This window comes from Octodon degus, unplaced genomic scaffold (assembly GCF_000260255.1).
Source record: "Octodon degus isolate 3935 unplaced genomic scaffold, OctDeg1.0 scaffold00244, whole genome shotgun sequence".
In the NCBI taxonomy this organism is placed as follows: Eukaryota; Metazoa; Chordata; class Mammalia; order Rodentia; family Octodontidae; genus Octodon; species Octodon degus.
The window spans coordinates 1,630,480-1,652,159 of NW_004524820.1; the positions used below are offsets into that span (position 1 = coordinate 1,630,480).

General features: G+C 40.0%; 1 pseudogene; it reads right to left on the reverse strand.

Annotated features, from left to right (window-relative positions):
* The window catches only part of LOC101589386, a 172,311-nt pseudogene extending 160,605 nt beyond the window's left edge, over positions 1–11,706 (reverse strand).
* Between the last annotated feature and the right edge of the window lie 9,974 nt (positions 11,707–21,680).

The following is a 21,680-nucleotide window of genomic DNA, read 5'->3' on the forward strand; positions in this document are numbered from 1 at the left end:
GAAACCTCCCAAGCCCTGTCTTTACAGGCCGACTTTCTATCAGCCTTCTGGTCTTTTGAACTCTGACCAGAGTCTCCCACATGGAACACCAAAGATGTTCCAGCACTTCTTTTCTATTCCAGTTCTTTTCTTGTAGGCAACATCTCTGAACCTTCCCTATCTCTTCTCGTAAGCCATTTCCAAGGGCTTATAATCCACATCATCAGGTTTAGCCACAGCAATGACCCCACTTCTGCAGCACCAAATTCTGTCTCAGTTACTCTTCTTTCATTGCTGGGACAAATACCCAACTGCCAAAATGAAAGAATGAAAGGTTTATTTAGCTCACATTTACTGGAGGTTTTAGTCCTTACTCAGCTGGCTCCAAGAGAGTAGAGTGGCGTGTGGCAGCACAGAGCAACAATTTATGGCAGTAGCAAAGAGCAGAGAGCAAAAGGAGAGGCAGCAGTTCTGGAAGCTAGCTAGCCTTTCTCCCCTCCTTACATTGTAATGCAAATTACCCACCCAGGGTCAGGGTGTAGCACTCACACCTGCAATCCCAACATTGGATCAGGAATCAATCACAAACTCCAGAAGCTGCCCCATGACACCATGAGTCTTTGGAGGGACAACTGAGCACAAACCATAACACTAGGAGAAGGTGGGTTGTGGATGGGTTGGATGAACTAAGAAAGGGAAGAGGTCAAGAGGAGAGAGATTTTCTCATTGAAGAGAATAAAGCTGATTCCACCTGCCAGCCCAAGAGTTCCTTTAATGTGATGGCTCTGTTTTAATAAAAATTTGCCTTCATGCTTATCAGGGTCTTCAAAGCATTTTGTATACTTTTTAAGATTAATACACTTGGAATATTATAAGATAAATAGTACTTAACTCAATCCAAGTTCTGACAGCAAGCTTATAGACAACATTATCTTTATGTATATAGTCAGAAAAATAGATGTGGATTATCTCTTTTGATTCTGTTGTTATTTAAAAGAAGGATGAGTAGGTTGTCATCTTACAAGTTACAGCTCCTGAGATACTACTAGGGCAATTAAGGGAAAGCCCAAGATTCTTTTCATAAGAATGAAACAATTGTAATAATTTATCTGTGTATTTGACTTAGTGCCATTCTAATTCTGTGACATCATTTGGCTCTATATGACTCTTTAATACAAGGAAATATTCAAGGCTGGAATAACAGTCATAAAATATTTAAGAAAACATGTATTCCACATCGGTGCTAAGTTCTGATTTATATGGCCGTTTCATCAAATCATTCAAAAATAACATTTAGGACAAGAAAGCGGAACCTTGTTTTTTTTCCCCTCAAGTGTGTACTTGCTCCTGGTCTGCAACAGGACATCCTCCAATATTCCTTAGGCTTTAATTTAATAAGAGCAGGAGAGAGCATTGGGCTTGAGTTCAGGATAAATATCCTCAGCTTGAACAAGAGATGTTGCTTTAATGACTTGGAATATGTCCAGAAAGCTCAGACTGGCTAGCAGGCAGATCTGACAGCTACTGGATTTTGCAGCAATAACATTCTAGCCAATTAAAAGCTGAACTAGAAATAATGGTTTGTCACTTAGTGCTGTTTCAGAAACCAATTGGTCCAGATTAACCAGCGGATTAACTTTTCTAACTGAATTTAAAGGTCACAAGAAACTGACTTTAATGAACGAGAAAGCATTCAATTAGAAGAGGGAAACTTACCTATAGAAATTAGGTTAACAGATCTTGCTATGTTATTTGTAGATAACTGATAAAATTGCAGTCTTAGTTTATGGCAGGACTTCATAATCAAAGATAAATACATTCCCTATTTTAAAAAAGTAAATGCACAATCAGATATTCCTAGAGATTCCTCTAACAGAAGGGGCATAGATCTAGGTATCCAGCACCCATGAGTGTGTGCATATTTACCTGAGCAGATAAGGCCGGTCTATTTCTGAGAGACTCTTAAATTTGATGGAATCAAAGTCAGGTTAATGGAGACACCTGGGACGAGTTCTCTGGGTGGCATTTTTCATGGATAAGAGTATAGCTTTTTTCCATTCTCTACAGGGCCACTGAAACAGGTGGGTCAAAAAGGTAGATTCCAGGGCTGTTGGAGCTCCTTGTAAAATATTTACTCATTGTATTGCTGTTGTTGTCCTCACTAAAAGACCACTTTTCCCACAGCACCCAACCCCACAATACTCACTCCTGGGGGAAGCTGTGCCCATCAACCCATCCCACAAAATTGAAAGTAGCTTGCTATGGATAGAAAAACCTTGAAATATACCTGAGTTGAATTCCTGGTATGTGCTTAAATCATAAATGGTCTCCCCTTAAGGTTATTTCCTATCTTAGCACAGTGCCTGACATATACCGTGCTTTAATACATGTTTACCCAGAGAAGGTTTGGGATGGGCAAGATGTAGAGAGAAAGGGAGAAAAAAGCATGCTAAGGGAAGCAAAATATTGCTATTGATGAGAAGAAATTCAAATGCCCCCCCAAATTTAGTCAGTTTATACCCTGTCACATGTCCGTCAAACTTGAGTTAGCAGAACTAGATTTGGATATAAAGAACACTTCACACCAGAGGTGTGTGAAAGACCATATGGAGATGACACTTCAGTTGGAGAGAGAAAGCCTCCTGATCCCTCTCTCTGACATGTGTCTACAGCTCCCCAAGGGAACCAGTTGATCCTGAACAAGCCAAGTAAGGATTACTGTGGATCTATGTCATGGTTTGTCTCTAGGTGCCTTCCCAAAGCTTCATGCAGTTACCGGGTAGACTTCTAGAGTTTGTGATTAACTCATGATCCACTGGGATTAGGAGTGATCCAAGGCAGGATTATGGGTCTGAGTGCTGCTGGCACTATGGATGTCAGTACAAATCCCAGCCTGGGGTGGACAGCCTGAATGCAACCTAAGGGAGACAGACTTCCTCTCTGTTGCCATTGTTGTTGCTACCACTCCCTTTGCTCTTTGCTCTTTGTCACTGCCATGAAAGGTTGCCCTCTGCCATGTGCCCCTCTGCCTTGGAACCAGCTGAGTATGGACTGAAACCTTCAGTAACTGTGAGCTAAATAAACCTTTCCTTCCTTCATTTTGGGTATCAGCTATTTGTCCCAGCAACAAGAGAAGAGTAAGTGAGACCATCTATTAATAGACATTCAGGGCACAGTCAGTTTCCTCAACACTCCACTGTGGCTGGTAGCTTCATCTGTAGTCTAGCTGGAAAGTGCCTCATGGTGGCTGATGAATGCTAGTTTAGATGACTGTTAAAGACTGTTTCACTCCAGTGGTAAATACTTGCCAAAGCATCCTCCCACAACACACTTTGCTTTGCACCTTGCTGCCTGGGCCTTCCATCATTATACAACAGCTAGAGATTAATGTCTGACCCAGGAGGCTCCTCCAGGACTCTGAACTACTGTGTGTATTCTTAGGGGTGCAGTGTTGCGTAGTTTGAATATTGCTCCATTTTCTGTCTGTGCTATGCTCTTAGTAGCTCTTCTATACTTTTATAGGTTTCTTCCTTATTGATTCAGCCTAGAGAACTCACCATATAGACTTTTGTTTATTGGACCCACAGTCAGGGAAGCAGTTGGTTTACATGTTGGGCCCACATCCACCAAGACTGGGCCCACATACTCCAGAGTGAAGCTTGTTACAATTTTCTGGCTCATTTCATTGTGAAAGTAGTTAGACCAATTTTTTTCGTATAAAATGCACTTGGATGACTGAATTATCCACATTGGTTAGGTAGGGAGATTAAACTGAAAATCTCACTCCGACATATAAACTTGAGAGCTTTCTTGGAGGTTCTAGTGGGAGCACAGCTACTTCTATACCACTGACTGAGGAAAGGGTCCTCCTCTATCGGGGGTGGTCGTTCCCTTAGACCAAGAGCACAGCTTCAGTAGGGTTGCACACGGAGTGGTTAGGGAGGAAGGGGCCACTGCCTGGCCAGCCAGATAAGCCATATCAACCCTGGTGATCAATGGGATGGCAGATTTAGCAGCCCAATTGCCCTCACATCTACTTCTAGGCATAATCTTGTAGTTAGCATTTTAAAATAAAAAATAAACATTTCAAAAATTTCCTAAAGTAATTAGGAAAATTACCTTTATCAAGAGTTCATTGTCCAAAGCTATCCATTTTTCTTCCCTTTTAAATCAGTTTTACCAACATAATAAGAAATAACAATGACTAAATTAATTGAAAATTTTTCATATTTTAAACCAATATTAAAAGAAAATTTACCTTTGTAGCAAATCTCCATCTCAAGCTAACATTATCCTTTATGGTTGGTGACAGAATGAGGCTGACTAGAATAGTGTTTGGTCCATTCTAAAAATCAACATGACTACAGTTGATAGATATTTCTAGAAGCGCACTCAACAAACACAGATTGAGTTACTGTTACGGGCCATACCATCTTTTTGGTTATACCAATTAAGCAGTGAGCAAAACATAGTCTTTCATTCCCGAAGCTTAAAAATAATCCTAAACTACTATATTGTTGACTGCAAAAGAATCAGAAATTCCTTCAAAATTTGAAGCATCTAAAAAAGATTCTGCTAAGTTATTTTTAATCTTATTTTTCATTCATCCTAGTAATCCTAGTTCCACTCTAGTTGCCTGGGAACGAGTAAACCCAGAAAGAAGAAAAACAACCTCAGAAAGATACTTCTGGTTGTTTTGCCATTTATTTATCAACAGATTGTTAGATAAAATCCTGGAACAATCTTAATAAATATTTCCGCGTACATGATTCATAAAAGGAGTGCTGTTGCCAGCTTTGGTAAAATGCACAGAGCTAAGGAAGCTGTCTTGATGGGGAACCAACCCAGCACTGAGCTCAGTCAGCCCTCATCCTGGCCTCTTTGCATAACAAACTGTTCTTGCTCCTACCTCTCTGTCTGTGAAACCTCTATCTTCCTGCTATATGTAAAGTAACTCCTTCTCTATATATTCCTTATTCACTTAGGGTAGCAAGGAAAAAATTCAGGATGTTATAGCTGTCTTAGTTTGTCCAGAGGCTTTAACAAAATATCAGAGATGGAGTGGCTTAGAAATGTATTTCTTACCATTCATTCTCGGGCTAGAAAGTCTAAAACCAAGATGCTTGCAGAGTCTGCATCTGGTAACGAGCCACCCTTATAGAAGGCACCTTCTTGCTATGTCTGCATAGAATGGAAAGAACAACAAAGCAGCAGTTTTCTGGCGCTTCTAATGTAAAGGCATTAATACCATTTGATAGGTTGCTACACTCACAATTTGTTCACATCCAAAGGCCCACCTGCTTGTGCCATCACTGTGAAGAATAGGTTTTGACATGAATTGGGGGAGGGGAGTAACATAAACATTTAAGCCAAAGCAACAGCCGTGTAAAGACCAAGCCCTTCCTTCAAGGCCTTGTGCAAGTTCTTAAGTACTGCTTGCTCCAGGAGCTCTTCTCAGATTCTCTGGGATGTAATACAGCTCTCTTTCCCATTTTGCATGATTCATACTTCCTATATCTAATCTTGAGCTCAGAGTTCTGCGTGTGTGTGTGTGTGTGTGTGTGTGTGTGTGTGTGTGTGTGTGAGTCTCTTCTAAAGGCTGGGCTTCTAGAGGACAGAGGCTGTGTTGTAATCATTTTTTTAAATTTCCCAGATTTGATCCCTGGTACCACACGCCACACTGGCCCTGCCCTGGGGTATGCTGAGCTGGCTGCTGAGACTGGGCGTGGTGATGCTTGCCTGTAATCCCAGCGCTGGGGAGGCGGAAAACAGGAGGATCACTAGGATTCTGAGCTGTGTAGTGAGAACCTGTACCAAAATACACAAAACAAAGAAAAAAAATTTCGTAGAGTGTATAATACTATGAGTTACATGCAGTAGTCACTTAATAAATGCAAATGGAATGGAACGGAATGGAGCAGAACGGAACAGAGCAGAATGGAATGGATCAGAATGGAATGGAATAATTCAGTGTTAGCTTAATCCTTCATCACTAGCTTGAAAAATTGAAAAGAAAAAGATTGAGTCAAGCTGAGCCATAGTCATGTCACAATATACTGCATTAGAAATAAAGACTTTGGTGTACTTGTTTCAAGTTTCCTATGGAACATTCCTTCTATTAATAGATATACTGGCTATTGGAATGCTGAAGGGAATTATACATGAGACGCCCTGTCTAAAGCATATGGAGTCTGCAGAATTGCCTACACTTTATGGAACCCCAAAATGAGGGCAATAAAGTCGGTCAAACTTTTCTTGAAAGTCACTGGAGAGGAGTAAAATACAAAAAGGTAATCATGCAGTTGTAGTGGCAAACAGGCTCCCTAAGTTGTGTCAAACTGCCTGACTAGTTAGAGCCCTGTTCAGGGCGTCTCCCCCGCAAGATTCTCTCTGCTGCCTCTCTCTCTCTCCACTGCCTTGGGAGACGTGCTCTCATTAAGAGGGATGGGAAACTAGCCACATCATTACATTCACTTAAGGCAGAGTTTAGCTGGCCAGTTTCGCTACTGTCAGGAATAGGCGCCACTTTGGGATTTTAAGCCCTTATTGGCATCCTGGTTTGGGTTGGGATTTTTATTTGTCTTACTTTGAAATTTACATGTCTTCAGAACAACTAAAATTCACACGAACAAACTAATTAATGGATTCCATTTTTGACAGCTACAAGAAGACGGATGAGAAAGTAACATGCTTCTGGCAGCGTGTTATCAATCGGGAGGCAACCGTGCATTCCCTCTATGTGGAACAGTGAGCTGGAACCGACACTGACAGATGACACGGCCCTTTGACAGTGACGCCCGTGTGAGCTGACAGCTCCACTTGCAGTCAGTCAGGCCCATGCTTTGCGGTGGAATTTTAACGGGTTTGATTTGCAGAATATGCTGTGCCTACTTCTTGGCTTGTGGTAGAAGTGAATAAAAATTTCAAAGCATTCACATTAAGAGTAGATTCTAGATCTGTTACCCAGCCTCCTCTCACCCTCAAAGCTAATAGTATTAATAGTAAATAAAGCATAATTTTGGGAGGCTAGATCTGTAGGACATCTAAATTCTCCCTTTAAAGTTAGGTTTTTCTCTAGAGTGAGGTAATTGATATATTAGTCAAAATCCTTTAAGAAGGATGGAGATACCGAATTTTCCAAAGTGATTATAATCAAACCAGAAAAAATATATACATACACAAATCATCATAAGGGGATTGAATTGTCTTATTGCTATTTGAAAGCTTATTACTTGCATAGAAACTGTTTCCAAACATTAGAAAATGTTTTTATTTAAAATAGTCTTCCTTATTCACTTCCAGGTCTAGGTCATGCTTTTTATTTTATCTTTTCACAATCTATTCATTTTTAACAAAGTGTGTGCATAAAACTGATTTCCTCTGTGACTTTTGTGAAGTTACTATTCTGTGGTTCAGTTCGTCCTCCAATAAAATGCAGCTAATCACCTTGTCACCACCAACATCCCTCACAGGCTCAGAGCAAGAAATAAGGGCACGGGCATTGCAAACTAGTGACTGGATGGCCAAATTGGACTGGCAGGGTGTTGTGAATTTTTGCATTTGAATGCCCCTAGGCTGGACAGGCACCCTCCCGTTTACATAGCCTCTGCTCCCTGTCTAACACTGTGTCTCTTTGCACATTTATGTAACTTGCCTGGGCCCCGAAGGCAATTGAGTTTGTGACCATGGCATCATCCACCAGTGTATTCTCACTACTCCTCACAGAAGCGCATAATGACCCACACTGTTGGTTTCAAAAGATACACCATAAACTGAAGAAATAAATAGAATGTGTGGTGTAGACAGAAAAATACAAATGAACAAGTACAAAAAACAGCTAAAGTGTAAAGGCGCTATTGATATAGAATGATAACTACTTATTCCAAGGGTGATAAACTAGTACCAAGATGTAAATACTACAATAGTCATCACTAGTCCTGCCCTTCTCTTCATATTCCTTTCTCCAACAAAGAAGCACAAGTTAGAGAGCAAAGACTGCAAAAATAAACGGATCAGGCAAAATTAGACAACCCATTTGCTTATCCAGCCATCTAAGATAACTCAGCTTCTATAAACAATAGACCAGAGTGTTTGACCCCTGCAAAATGTGCGTTGAACTCTGATTTCTATTGGAACAATATGAAGAGGTGAGACCATCGTGAGCTCCTTAGACCTAGAGGAATCTGCCCTCTGTGGTAGGATTAATGTTTGTATAAAAAGGTAAGTTTTTCCCTCTCTCATCTTCTTACCTTCCAAATGTTACAACAAGAACTTGGCCCAGGCCAGATTCTGATACCTACCTATTGGGTTTTTCAGTCTTCAACCATAATAGACCCTCAGAGGACACTCAAAGCACACCCAAGACATGGCACATGCTAACTGTCCCATGTCTTATAAATGGTTAGAGACAATGACAGGGAAGGCTCATAGAAAGAAGCAATTTTGAGATGCTTTGAAGAAGGAATGATTTGTGTGGTGGTAGCAGAGAGGGTGAAATCATTGAGGCACAGAGAAGAGTTTATGGAGAAGTTCATACAGGAGAATGACTTGAGTTATCGCTGTTAGAGTGGAGCCCATGCATTTCATAATGAGGCAGAGATAAGGCTGCGTTCCCTAGATTAGCCATATATCCAAAGCATTACAGCGTGCCAATCGGAAAGGAAACACATTTCACAGACTGAGTACAAAAGTCAAGTAAAATATAATGACCTGCCATTCGTTTTATGATAAGTAGACATTTATTTCATAAAGTAAGTACTGCTACGATACCATGACCCATGATAAAAAGGAAAACTTCTCAGTGTACATTTCGCCCTTAATAACCTTGAATATTAAAATAAACTTACATGCTCCATTAACTAGAAAATAATTCCCTTTCATGCTTTGAACTTGCCTAGGGTGTGGTTCACAGTGAGAACAAGTTAGGTGGATATGGTCAAAAATTATAATTAAGAAAACAAGGGAATTTCAAAAGTATGATGTTTAATGTACACTAGCATCATTTTAGTGTGTGATTTTCCCTGATTTTTTGAAATTCTATATATTTTTGAGATTTAACTTTGTAGCTTCTATATCAATTTCATCTTATTAGTTAAAATCTTATGAAAATTATCATTTTTAAAAAATGTATTTAGTACAGCGTCTCACTACACAGATCAGACTCGCAGTTATCCTCTTGGAATCAGCCTCCCAAGCACTGGGATTACAAGCATGCCCACCATGCCCAGTCTCAGTCGCTCTCTCAGCATGCCCCCAGAGTGGGGCTCTCAGGCACTCTGGGGATCAAACCCTGGTCCCTGCGTCTGCCTAAGCAGGTGCATTAATCCACTGAGCTATCTGGCTGGCCCTATCATATGGTTGACAAAGGATATTTGATTGTGCCCTGTGTGCTTAGAATAATGTTTCCATGAGTATCTGTGGGATAGTTATATGTTACATTTCTCATTTCATTTGACCCAGCTCTTCCCTTCTAGGTATCTTCCCCAAAGAACAAAATTGTCATATTAGAGATTCATGCACATCTATATTTATAGCTGCACAATCCATAATAGCTAACTCCTGGAAGCAGCCAATATGTCCATCAACAAACGAATAAAGAAAATGTGGCATCTTTACATAACAGAATACTACTCAGCTATAAAGAATGATGAATTTGAAACATTTGCAAGAAAATAGATACATCTAGAAAGTATAATGTTAAGTGAAATAAATCAGACATAAAATCTTAAGCACTTTATAGTTTCTTTCATTTGAGTAATGTAAAGTACAAATAAAGAGCAACATAAAAGACGCATAAAAGGAGGCAGGGAGATGAAACTTTCACAAATAGGAAGAAGACCAAGAGACTAAGGCGTACAGCGGGGGAAGTGAAGATTTATGATGCATCATGTACAGGCACTAATTACCAGCGATGAGTTTATTACAATGTACTTATTACATAATTAATTTACTACATTATAAAGAATGTAATGTTTATGTTATAAACATAAACTAGGATACTAGGGATGGTGACGATGATGAAAATGAACACAGGAGATCTAGAAATGGAGGGAGTGAAGTGGGTGAGGAAGGGAACGAGATCAAAAGGAATCAGAATATGTAAGGTGCCTGCACCCCCTCCCTCAGACCAATGTGAACATCACTTACTCCAAGCATGCACTGCTAATAAAAGAGACACACTCTTTCCACTAATGATGTGACAGCATAAAATAGATTATTGCATAAAGTAATTTTTTATCAAATGAGTGCCTTTTACTCTCTCTCAGATCTCTGAACATTCATTTTTTTGTTTGCAAAGCCCTTGACCATTTATACAAAAATATAAAAGGGTTATAATATCAACTATCCTGACTACATCAGGGTTTTTAATGAGATAAATTTTAAATTATGAAGAAAATTTCTACTCTTGAAGAAAAGTGAAGGGAACTGAAACTTAATAGTACTAGTGAGGGAGGAAAGAAGTATTCGCTTCACATAGGACTCCCACATGCCCAGGCACCCAGGACTCCTGTCAGCTGTCCCACAGCCACTTATGCAAACTACAGATCCTGGCTTTCACTTAGCACGATGTAAAGGCTGTCAGCAAGAAACCCAGCATAATACTGTATGGCAATGAAAAAATTAAACCGTCCGGTTAATAGAGGTAAGTCAGGTTAACTTTCTATGACTGGACTCCCACGCTTGCCTTTATTTATTTTTTAACAACATAGCAAATAGATTTTGGGTACTTCACTCTGAGCCTGTCAAGACAAGATTACAGATGGTACAGACCAGAATGGATTATGCCTGCATCCCATGAGCTTCATGTCAAAGCATTAATCTTAAAGTTAATCAACAATTCCTTTCCATTATTTTTATATACCTAAATTGAATGATTTGTATTACGACCAGTAAAATCATTACAAGAAATTATGGTGGTCGACATATTTCTCTGTCCTCAAAGTTCAAAGGAAAACTGTAGTACAGGGTAAGCACTTTTTATCTGATGTTAAATGACAATTATTAAATAATCATTTCCTCAGAACACATACAGCTAGTAATAAGTACACTAACTTCAAATACTAGTTATTTTTTCAAACCTATTAACCTCATTTACTGAATTTTTTTTCTTTCTGACAGTATTTGCCTCCCCATATATTCTCGGATTCCACGTGATAGATGTTACAGAAGCCAAGAAACCCAAGACACTGTCGACTCCATCCCCACCATCCCGTTGGTCTGGATCGCGTTCTGCTGCTCCGGCTGCTGATTTCCTTCCTTTTCCTCCTTGTCATCATTTGACAAGTGTGGATTGATGCTGTGGATGGTGCTCTGTGCTGAATAGACAAGAAAGGGCACAGGCCCGGCCACAGGACCCTGGAGCTTGCTGTCGCAGCGGAGGCAACAGGGCAGCACAGGCGATGCGATGACGGGAAACCGAAGAAGGCGACTGTAAGGTTCTGGAGCGAAAGAGAAGTGGGAGAGACGTTAAAAAAAGTCCTTTATTGCTCAGTGCCAGAAGGCTTCCAAAGAGAAACAGGAGACCTTCGGGGAGGAAGCAGGCCGCAAAGAATGCATGGGGCTGGGTTGGGGGTGGAGCTCGTAGGGGTGCGCAGATGCCCTAACAGGTGCTGATTCGCAAAACAAAACAGGAAGCTCACTGTTAACTGCCAGGAAGAAGACTGAAGTCAGTCTCCAGGTGCTTGGCTTAGTTACTTTGACTCCGCCGTGATGAGCCGGCAGACCCATCAGGAACCCTGCTCACAACCCTGGAAGACTTCCTGGAGGGAACTTGACTTAAACTAACTCTAACAGGATGGAACGGAGTTGGCCAGTGGCGCGGAACGTGTAGTGTGGCCCTGGTGGATGGTGCCGCGTCCGCCAAGGCCCGCAGGCAACCCAAACTGCAGGAAATGCAGAATGTCTGTCTGTGAGGGAACGTTGGAGATGCTCCTGAAGCCGGAGAGGAGGGCAGGGGCCAGGTCATGTGGGGCCTTCCAAACCATGCTGAGTTTATCCTCACAAGATCAGAGGAGACACCCCACGAACTTCCATTTGAACCCTGTATATACGTTGTTTACATTCCGTTTGATATATGATGGTCAAGCAAAGGGAAGAGGAACGTGGTTCCTTTCAGCAACAAATACCATATGGTCCTTTTCATGTAATCATACACTCTACAGCACACATGTGTGTGTCCACGTGCGCTCATGCTCGTCAGCTCAAGTAGTTACCAGTGTTCTCGACCCCAAAATGGCCTTCCCAAGACTCGGTCTTCTTTAGCCTTCCAACCTTTCTTTCCAAAGTGTGTCTTCATTCATTAAAAAAAAAGTGCTCGTGTTGAGCACCTACCATGGCCAGCCACGATGCTAAGTAGGAGGATACAATTATAGGCAAATGCACACCATCTGCTCAGTTAGAATTCACCTTTTCGTTACAGTTTCCTAAAGATAATACTAAATAAATAAACAGTAGATTTTCCTAGAGGAGTGAAAAAGTTTAGATGCAAAGAACAACTTCCTACAAAGAGCACTTCAGAGACTGGAGGTCTGGATTGAGATGAGTTATTGGCTCATGTTTCAGCCCTGTTGACACGATGGTAAATAAATATTTAGGCACATTCTAAGCTGATGTGTGAGGCTGCAGCAGTGCCCCAACACGCCATCCCCTTTCTGCTTCACTCCGAATGTTTGTGAACACGTTTCACACTGCCGCTGTGCACTGTCACACCAAAGGCGGGGTTCCAGGAAAAAAGCACGTGGCAACGGCTTCTCTTCCAGGACAGAGACAAATGTTGTCCTGATATTTTTTTCTGATTGCGTGGCATGCCTGAAGGCACCAGAGAGAAGGAAAGAATAGAGTTATTTCACTGAGGGGAACATGGAACAGGGATCAAAACACACAGGTACAAGAGGAGGAATGTGACGCTGGGGGAAACAAAATGCTTGCCGCTTCCTTTAGGATTCTTTGGGGAACCACATTAATTAAACCTAAGTGGATAAATCCATGTCCCATAGGTGACATATGTGTTGTAGGCTGATATCATGGGACATTGACTGTAAGCTTTTGATGATTAATGGGCATTTATTGCCTATCTTTGTACAAAATGGCAAATTGAGGTACAAAAGAACAGAAATCAGGTAAGAATGTGAATTTTGCTTTATTTTAACTTCATAACTCTGGTTCATTTATCTGCTGGGAAGCAGCTACTGATTCCTGGGCTGGAGGCACCGTCCCTTTGGAAACAACACTCAGTATCAGCTGTTGCTCTGCTTTCCTCATGCTATTTTATGAGATTTGATAGCGTTGGTCAAACCTTCAGAGAGTGGAAAAGCACACCTGTGGAATGAGGCTCAGTTCTGTGATGTGCTCTGGCCAGGGAACTCTTGGGATGGGATTTCCATCCCCTGGAGGCTCGTCTAGCCAGCAGACATGCTAGAAAATTTTTGTTTTAATTGTAAGAGCTTTTGGAACAGTGTTCTACAACCTAGCTTCTATCGAAACACGGAGAGTGAGGACGGGGGGTTAAAAGGTATGCATTCATGCTCTAAAACCAGAACTAGTGACTGATTCACAATGTTCAGAGTAACTAGCATCCTAATTTTTCAGAAGTTTCTCAGTCTCAGTCCTCTGAATCCATACTCTGTGGAAGACACAATGGCAACAGATTGTAGGACCTCATTGTTTAATTTTAATTAGTTCAACTACTGAATTTCAGTTCAAATCAATAGTGATAATTTAAACATCTATCAACTGCTATCCAAGAGCCATTAAAAACATAGTTACAATTTTTTCTTAATGTATATGAACAATCAAGTAAGGCTTGCCTTTACAAATACTATTTTACTTATGTTATAACAACTCCAGGAGATTGATATAGTTATCCCATTTACAAATGGAGATACATAACTTAAATATTTTGACTAGGCCATGTCAGGATTTGAATCCAGGTCAGTGTAACTCAAAAGTCTGAGCTTCTGACATCCCTTCTTACTGAATCTTTTGATGCATTTAATAAATAAATAAAATGAGCTAAGAAGAAAATATTGTCCAATATTGTCCAGTAAAATTGCTAAAACAATTGGAAAATAATGATTAACTTTTGGTATAAAGTCCTTGAAGTAGGCTACTGGCTCAAAGATTATATTTTTAAATGAGTGAATAAGAAATGTGTAAGCTCTGTTTAAAGGTAAAAATCCAAATTTATATGTATCGCTGAATATTTATGAGCATGAGTAAACAGTTACTGATTTACATAGGTAGATGTGAATATAGCCAAATATAGATGTCTGTGATTTATTTTCCTCAATCAAACTTATCATAGAATTTCTAGTTTGATATATTTAAAGTGATTTATATTTACACCAATGCTGTGGTGTCTATGCATTTAAAATCTGGCATATTTTAAAGAAACTTCTAAATTTCTATGTGTCCATTAAAAGCAAATCACATTTGTGAAAGCTAAGAGAACTGATTTCACAGAAGGCAAGATGTGGGCCACTAGAGACTGGAAAGCGTAGTGGAGAGTTTTGGTGTGGAGAGCATAAATAAAGGTTACCAAAGTGCAGTTAACAAGAAGAATCAGTTCTGATGTTCTGCAGCACAGATATATTTCAAAATAACTAGAAGAGTTCAAAGGTTTCCAACCATAGAAATGATACATGGTTGAAGGGCAGAAATGTAAATTACTTGGACTTGATGTTTCCATGTTGTGTACATATATTGAACTATCATTTTCTGCTCCATAAATATGGACAAATAACTTAAACTAAAATTTTAAACGAAGACAACAAAATGACCTTGATGCAGATGACAAACTTTATTGAATTATAGTAAATAATAAATATAACCACATTAAGGCATCCCTTAATTATTTGTGCATTTTAAAATTATTGACTTTCAGTAAAAAATATAAATAAAATAAACAGTTTAATAAACGATGATTCTGTTTCCTAATTTTATTGTGGCCAGAAAAGAAAGTGCTAACGATAAGAAGGAATTTGTGATAAACCCACTGGGAGCCAATAATATATGCTATGATCGAGAAGTTTCTTAGCTTATTTTCTCCACATTAATTATGGTGTGATTCTGAGCAAGTTACTTAATCTCACTGTACTTCAGCTTCCTTACTAGAAATAGATGAGTGTAGTGTAGTATCCTTCTCCCAGGATAATTGGAAAGATGAAATAAAGCTAAAGCTATTTCAGTAATATTGGTTTTACATAGTAGGTACCCATTACTATTGACTTTTGTTATTAAATCAATTCAAAAAATATTTGCTGAATGCATTGCATAAAAACAATGTCATCTATTTTGTGAAAAGTAACAAGAACAAACAGCATGCCACACTTTATATAAATGATCTTGCTAAGTTTTCACAATAATCCTATGGAAGCAGCACATGTTTAACCTATTTCACAGAGGATAAGAGAAGCTCAGAAAGGTGACAATCAGAGACACAGACAGAAGATGCTGACACTAGTGTTTTATCAGCAGGCCCTGGATGACAGTGGCTAGTCAACGAGTGAAGTTTCCATGTCCTCAGGAAGTATACAGTCTAGAAGACAGCCACTGACGTCATTTATATTAATCCATTTTGTATCAATATAATAGAATATCTTAGATTGGCTAACATCTATAAAAACATTTTTCACAGCTTGAAAATTAAAGAAGTCCAATACCAAGTTAGCATTGTCTAGTGAGGGTCACCATGCTGTGTCATTAGACAGAAGAAGAAAGATGGGCAAGAGAACAAGAGAGGGGCACATGAAGACAAAGAGAGCCAGAGATGGCCTCTTATCAGGAATCCACTCCTGGATTAGTAGCATAATCTTAGTCATTTAATAGTCCCACTATTCAACACTCTTGTACTGGGAATTAAGTTTCCAACAAGAACACTGGAAAACATACTTAACCCATAGCTCAATTACAAAAATCATTATATTCCAATGCTTCCCTGAGAAACTGGCTTTTGAACAGATGAGGAAACCCAGAGGAGTTGCCTGCTGAGGGAAAGGCAGCCATCGGGCAAGGACATCCAGCCTGCAGACTGCATAAGCTGAGCCCCAAGATGGAAGTGAATGTGGTTCATTCCAGGGAATGCTTTGGCACCCATCAAGGGAAGGCAAGGCAAAACATCTTTAACCCAAGTGGTAACTCAGTGACTTCAGAGATACTCCACCGAGGAGGAACTTCTGAGTGAAAGGAAAGAGTTTTCTGAATCATATTCAGCCCACAGTATATGTAAAGCCTCAAGCCTACTGAGCTATTAGTCCATTCTCATCACAGGCCCCACACCATTGATAACAAGAGAAACTCACAAATCTAACAGGAAGTCGGTACTTTGTGGGAAGCATTTGCAAATACATTTGCAGAATAAATTTGTACTCAGTCCTATCTCTAGCCCAGAGGTCAGTAGATTATTATGAGTCAAATCTGACCATTCACCTGTGCTTTGCAGACCACAAGATAAAACTTGTTTGCATATTTTTAAGGGTTGAAGATAAATCCAAAACAAACTAAAATTTCACAACACAGAAAAATCATGTGACATTTGCACTTTTGTGTCTATGAGTGAAACTCCAGTGGACCATAGGTGTACTCATGTATTTACTTATTGTCACTGGCCATTCATAGGCTATATAAATAGAGTTGAGCAGCTGTCACAGAGACTAGATGGCTTGAAAGGCCTGAAGCATTTAGTATCTGGCTTTTTATAGGAAATGTTTGCCAAGCCCTACTCTCACCCATCATTGCTATATAGTTGTGCAGAGGAATTCAAAAAAGCCCTGAAAAAGCTCCAATGACTATAATATAAAATTTTTAAAAAATCCTAAGTCCTGACTTAGTATCAGCAAACACTAGGAGGGAAAACTCAATGCAATTAGTGTGTAATTTCCTACTCCAGGAGATGACCAGACCAAAACCTTTTACAGGGGATTTGAGATGAAATGTATAGCTGTTTTATTCACATTTGTAGATCCAGTTCCTAGAACAGACCAGGGTTAGTAGGATGTATTCAGTATTTATATATTGAAACATGGTCATGTTAAAAGGGAAAGCAGAACCAGAAGAGTGGAAGATAAGACTTCTTGCAAGCATTAGAATAACAACATTTCTCTCATCCTCCTAGCCGAGAGTCGCACTGATGCTCCAGGGAGAAAGACCATGATTATACCTATATGTGTGATCAATCATGGGGGAGTCTTCTGGTAGCAACAGCAGAAGCATCAGTGCTTCTTTAGTCTTTAAGAAACTGCCAAACCCTTCTTTGTCATCGTTCTATAACTATGTCTTCAATGGTCCCTTTCAATTAAAAAGAAAAGTTCATTCCAATTGGAAATTTTAATCTCACATCTAGTATAATGCTCATCTCTTCTTCCCTCTCAGCACCAGCCTGGCTTTAATAAGAGGGTATGGTTTCTTCTCTGTCTTCCCTCGTTGCCTGAGTGGGCCCAGAGAGGAGGACATTGGAACGGAACAAGAGTCTCTTTTTAATCTTCCTATAGCCATAGTACTGTCAAGGCTGACTACTTCCCAGGGCAAGAAAGATTGGCCAGGGACTCCCAGGGGTGGCAAGGATCCAAGTGCTGTGTCTCCTGTGGGATGGGGTATTCCTGGTCTCCTTTGGGTGTCTCTGCAGGAACGTGGCCCCCTTGTGCAGTGGCCTCCTTGGAAACCCACTTGGCTCATCTCTTTCAATCCCCCATGTTACGGCTGTGTCTAGATGTTCCCCTCAAAGCATCGTGCGGTCAGTCATAGGTGGGCTTTTCAGAGGTGGCTGGATCTTGAGAGTGTGGTGCTGGGCTTAAGAGTGTGTGATTACTGTATGATCTGGCATAGTTCTGAGTAAAGCTAATGGGGAGGCCTACCCTTGGTGTGAGTGCCACCTGCCCTCAGGGTGTGTAGCCTGGATAGAATATAAGGGACAGAAAGAGGGTTGCTGTAGTTTCTTGCTTGCTGCTCCGCCACTTTGCTGCTTGCTGCCTTCTGCTTTTCTGCCCACTGCCTGCCATGAACTGTCTGTCCTCTCTGATGACCCTTTGCCATGCCACCCTGCCTTGGAGCCAGTCAACTCTGAACTGAAACCTCCACAAACTGGGAGCTAACTAAGTCTTTCCTTCTTTAACTCCGGTGCTGGGTATTTTGTCTCAACAATGAGAAAAGGTAATTAAGACACCCTCATTTTGTCTCTAGGAATGAATCACACTACTCCTTGGTACTGTGGTCCTCTCATTCTTGATACAAGCTCAGACACTCTTTGTAGCATTTTTTAGCTCCATGTAGAGCCCAACACCTTTGCCACACCAAATGGTAGGAGTGAAGCCACTTGTCTTTGGTCCACTCTCTTCACTCTGCCACTCTTCTGTTTTCATGGCACATGTCTGTGTTCAACAGGAGAATGGAAGGGGTTCTCTTCTCCTTACAGACAGCCTAGGTCTCTTCAAGCAATTCTCTTAAAGCCTTAACCAGGCAGAGGAGTTGAAGGTGCTAGAAAGGAGGAAAGAAAAAAGAAAACTCATGTAATACTCCCTCCTGAGCTGATGATTTACGCTAGCTCTTCCTTGAAGCCCCCCTCCTCTGTAGTAGTAGAGCAAATTAGATTAACCCTGAGTTTATTATATCCTTTATAGGTTCTGGGGAAAGTTTATCTCTCATCTTTTTCTGGTCTCTTTATAATTCAAGGTACATTAGTCCCCTCCTCTACGAACAGGGTACGCATGCTGAGATCCCCACTGGATTCCTAAAACCAAGACTTGTAAATACCACATTTTTCCTGAACACACACATGATAAAGTTAAACTTGCAAACTGGGCAAAACAAGAGGTCAATGATTATAATTGCAGGGGTATAGCTCAGCTGCATAAGTACCTGCCTGGAAAGCTCAAGGTAATTTATAGTGATAAAAGTTTTATGAATGTCTCTCAAAGTATCTTAGTACATTTTTCACCAGCCATTTAAAGAAATCTTTGGCTTCTATTTGGCTCATCTCAGTCACCAGCATAAGTTTTTTTTTGCTTTTGAGACATTATTGTATAAAATAAAGATTCCTTGAGCACAAGTACTACAACACCAATCTGGTAATCAGGATGACCACAAAACGGCTAATGGTTGGCAGTAACTACATTGGATATACTTGACATGGGTGATTTAGCCTCTGAGCAGGATAGAGTGGGATGGTGCAGGATTTTATTGCACTAATCAGAATAGTATATGATTTTAAACTAGTGCATTATTTACTTCTAGAATTTTCCAATTAAAATTTTGGCCTACATTTGGTAGAGGATAACTGAGAGTGAAAAGCAAAGCAAACAAGAGAGGGTAAATCCTGTAAACAATTCCTCTTCAGTTTCAGTTTGGGATTGGAGCCTAGGTGACATTCCAAGGGAATAAAAACATTGCTCCTCGATGTTTTCTAACCCCACACACTTCTTGCCATCCACATTGTTCACTGTTCCGCTACCTGACATGTTTGGGTGTACATTTCTTCCTGCTTCCTGAGCACAGATGTCCTCTCTGGTCTATGAGTCAACCATTGTCTATGTTTACCTATTTTTGTGCGCTGACTGGTGTTGGGTGTTTTGTGTGTGGCGTGGGAAGTCACACAATGAACAAACCAGACACTATTGACTCCTCTGTGATCTGATTCTCTAGCGATGGGGCAGATACTCTTTATGGAGGTGAATTATTACAGATAGGAACCTAAAGAGAGTTAATCTCACTGAACACTTGGATTGGTCCAAATTTTTTCCTTTCACATTTGTCTTCATCTCCCCTGCTGACTAATTTTTTTTTTAAATCTGTCTTAAATATGCTCCTTTGGTAAACTACAATTTTTTTTTTCTGAAACTATTCTTTTCTACTCAACCCTCTCCACTGAGTTTAGCTTTGGTCTCTGGAGCAGTGGGCTCCTCCTAGGTGATCTATAGCTCTTCTCTGTCTTATTGAATGTCTGTTGCCTCTTTGTTCCTGCAGGCGTTGGCAATGTCTTCCTTATAGTTTTTATCACACTTGAGGACACAGATAAGGTCATTTCTCTCTTTAACTCTCTCTCCCCTCCTAGACACACACATGTCATCACCTCCACCTCCATTCCCACCGCCACCACAGCTGCCAACACTAAGGTCTTTGTGCCTCGGACAAAGTAGAAATTCAACAGAAATTGTTAGAGTTGAATTGTTTATCCATTAGCAATTAACCTTTCACAATTTCTTCAATCTTTGAATAATGCCACCAGTTCAGGAAATAGAAGAGCCCCTCTACTTCTGAGCTAACAACAAGGAAAATTTATTGGAGATGATACTCAGGAAGTGACTGGTTTTCACTGAGCAGCCTCCTGTAAACTATAGCTATTGTAAGAATAACCAGAGGGTTTCAAATTCCAAGTCCTCTCATGATCCATGAACTCCCAGAAAGACAGACACATAAAGGAGAGGCTTGTTTCCAGAAGCTCTGCATTAGCCCGTCTTTGAAATCTCAGTCATAATACGTCAATTTAGAACACATGTTTGGTCAACTCGGCTAAAAAATGTTAGAATTATAATCTAAGCTTCTTTTGTTGGTTTGAATTTTCTATAAAAGAATTTCTCCTATAATGAAAATAACCAAAAGTTCTTTCATTCATGAAAATATTCCAGGCATCCAAAAGCCTAGTACATGTAGGAGTACTTTTGTACTGGACTTTTTGAAGAAAATTCTTTTGACTCTTTTTTAACTATATGAGAAGTGTTATAACAGATCTCTTCATTCTACAATTGCCTGTTCACAAACAGCCACAGTGAAGACACTGATTTTTATTTAAAAAAGTATTTTCACTGGGAATGGACAAAAGTAGAAGGTAAATCAAGGTTACTCTCAGTCAAAGAAAATAAAGATCAAAAAGCCTCCTGGGGCAATATGTGGAAAAAAATAAACAATGAATTTTCCAAGGCCGAGTTATGGCAAATTTTCAATGACAGTTGATGATTAAAGAAAAGAATACGGAGATTTTGATGTCACTTATTCTCTATCTAACTTAGAGAAAGTATGAACTATACTTTATCTAATTTTCTTACTTGTTTTGAAATTCAGTCACAGAGTTGGTCCCCAAGTTAGAGAATTGGAAGAACCATTCTTGAAACATTAGCCACTTGTCTTGTTACATTTCTTGTTGCTAGGATAAAATGCCTGGCACCCAAAGTTAAAGGAGGAAAGGATTATTTAGCTTGCAGTTTATAGAGGTTTTATTCCAGAAGAGAAAGAGCTCATTATGGGCAGAAGGTAGCAAAGCAAGCAAGGAACTATTACAACTCTTTCTACCCTTTATATCTTATCCAGGCTACTCAGAGTGGGTAGCACTCACACCCTTAATCTTAGTACCCCTGAGCCTAGCGTTACTCCATGAATCAATCCTAGTAGCACACACTTTAGATCCAGCCACTTGTGAAAATCCTCCCCTATGACTGCATGAGACTTTGGCAGGATATCTGTAAACACTACTCAATAATTTCTAGTACATTTCAGGAGATCTCCGGGGGTGAAAAGTCGAATGCACTAATATAAGAAAAATGTAAGGGAAGACTAGGTTGAGGGTAGTAATGGATGGAATTGTAGTCATTAATTTAAAATGATCTGCATTAAGTTGCACTTAGAAGCAAGAATCTCTAGGGTATTGTGGCAGAGTCTAAGGGCTGTAGATAACAATTATGTCATCTCTCTCTCTCTCTCTCTCTCTCTCTCTCTCT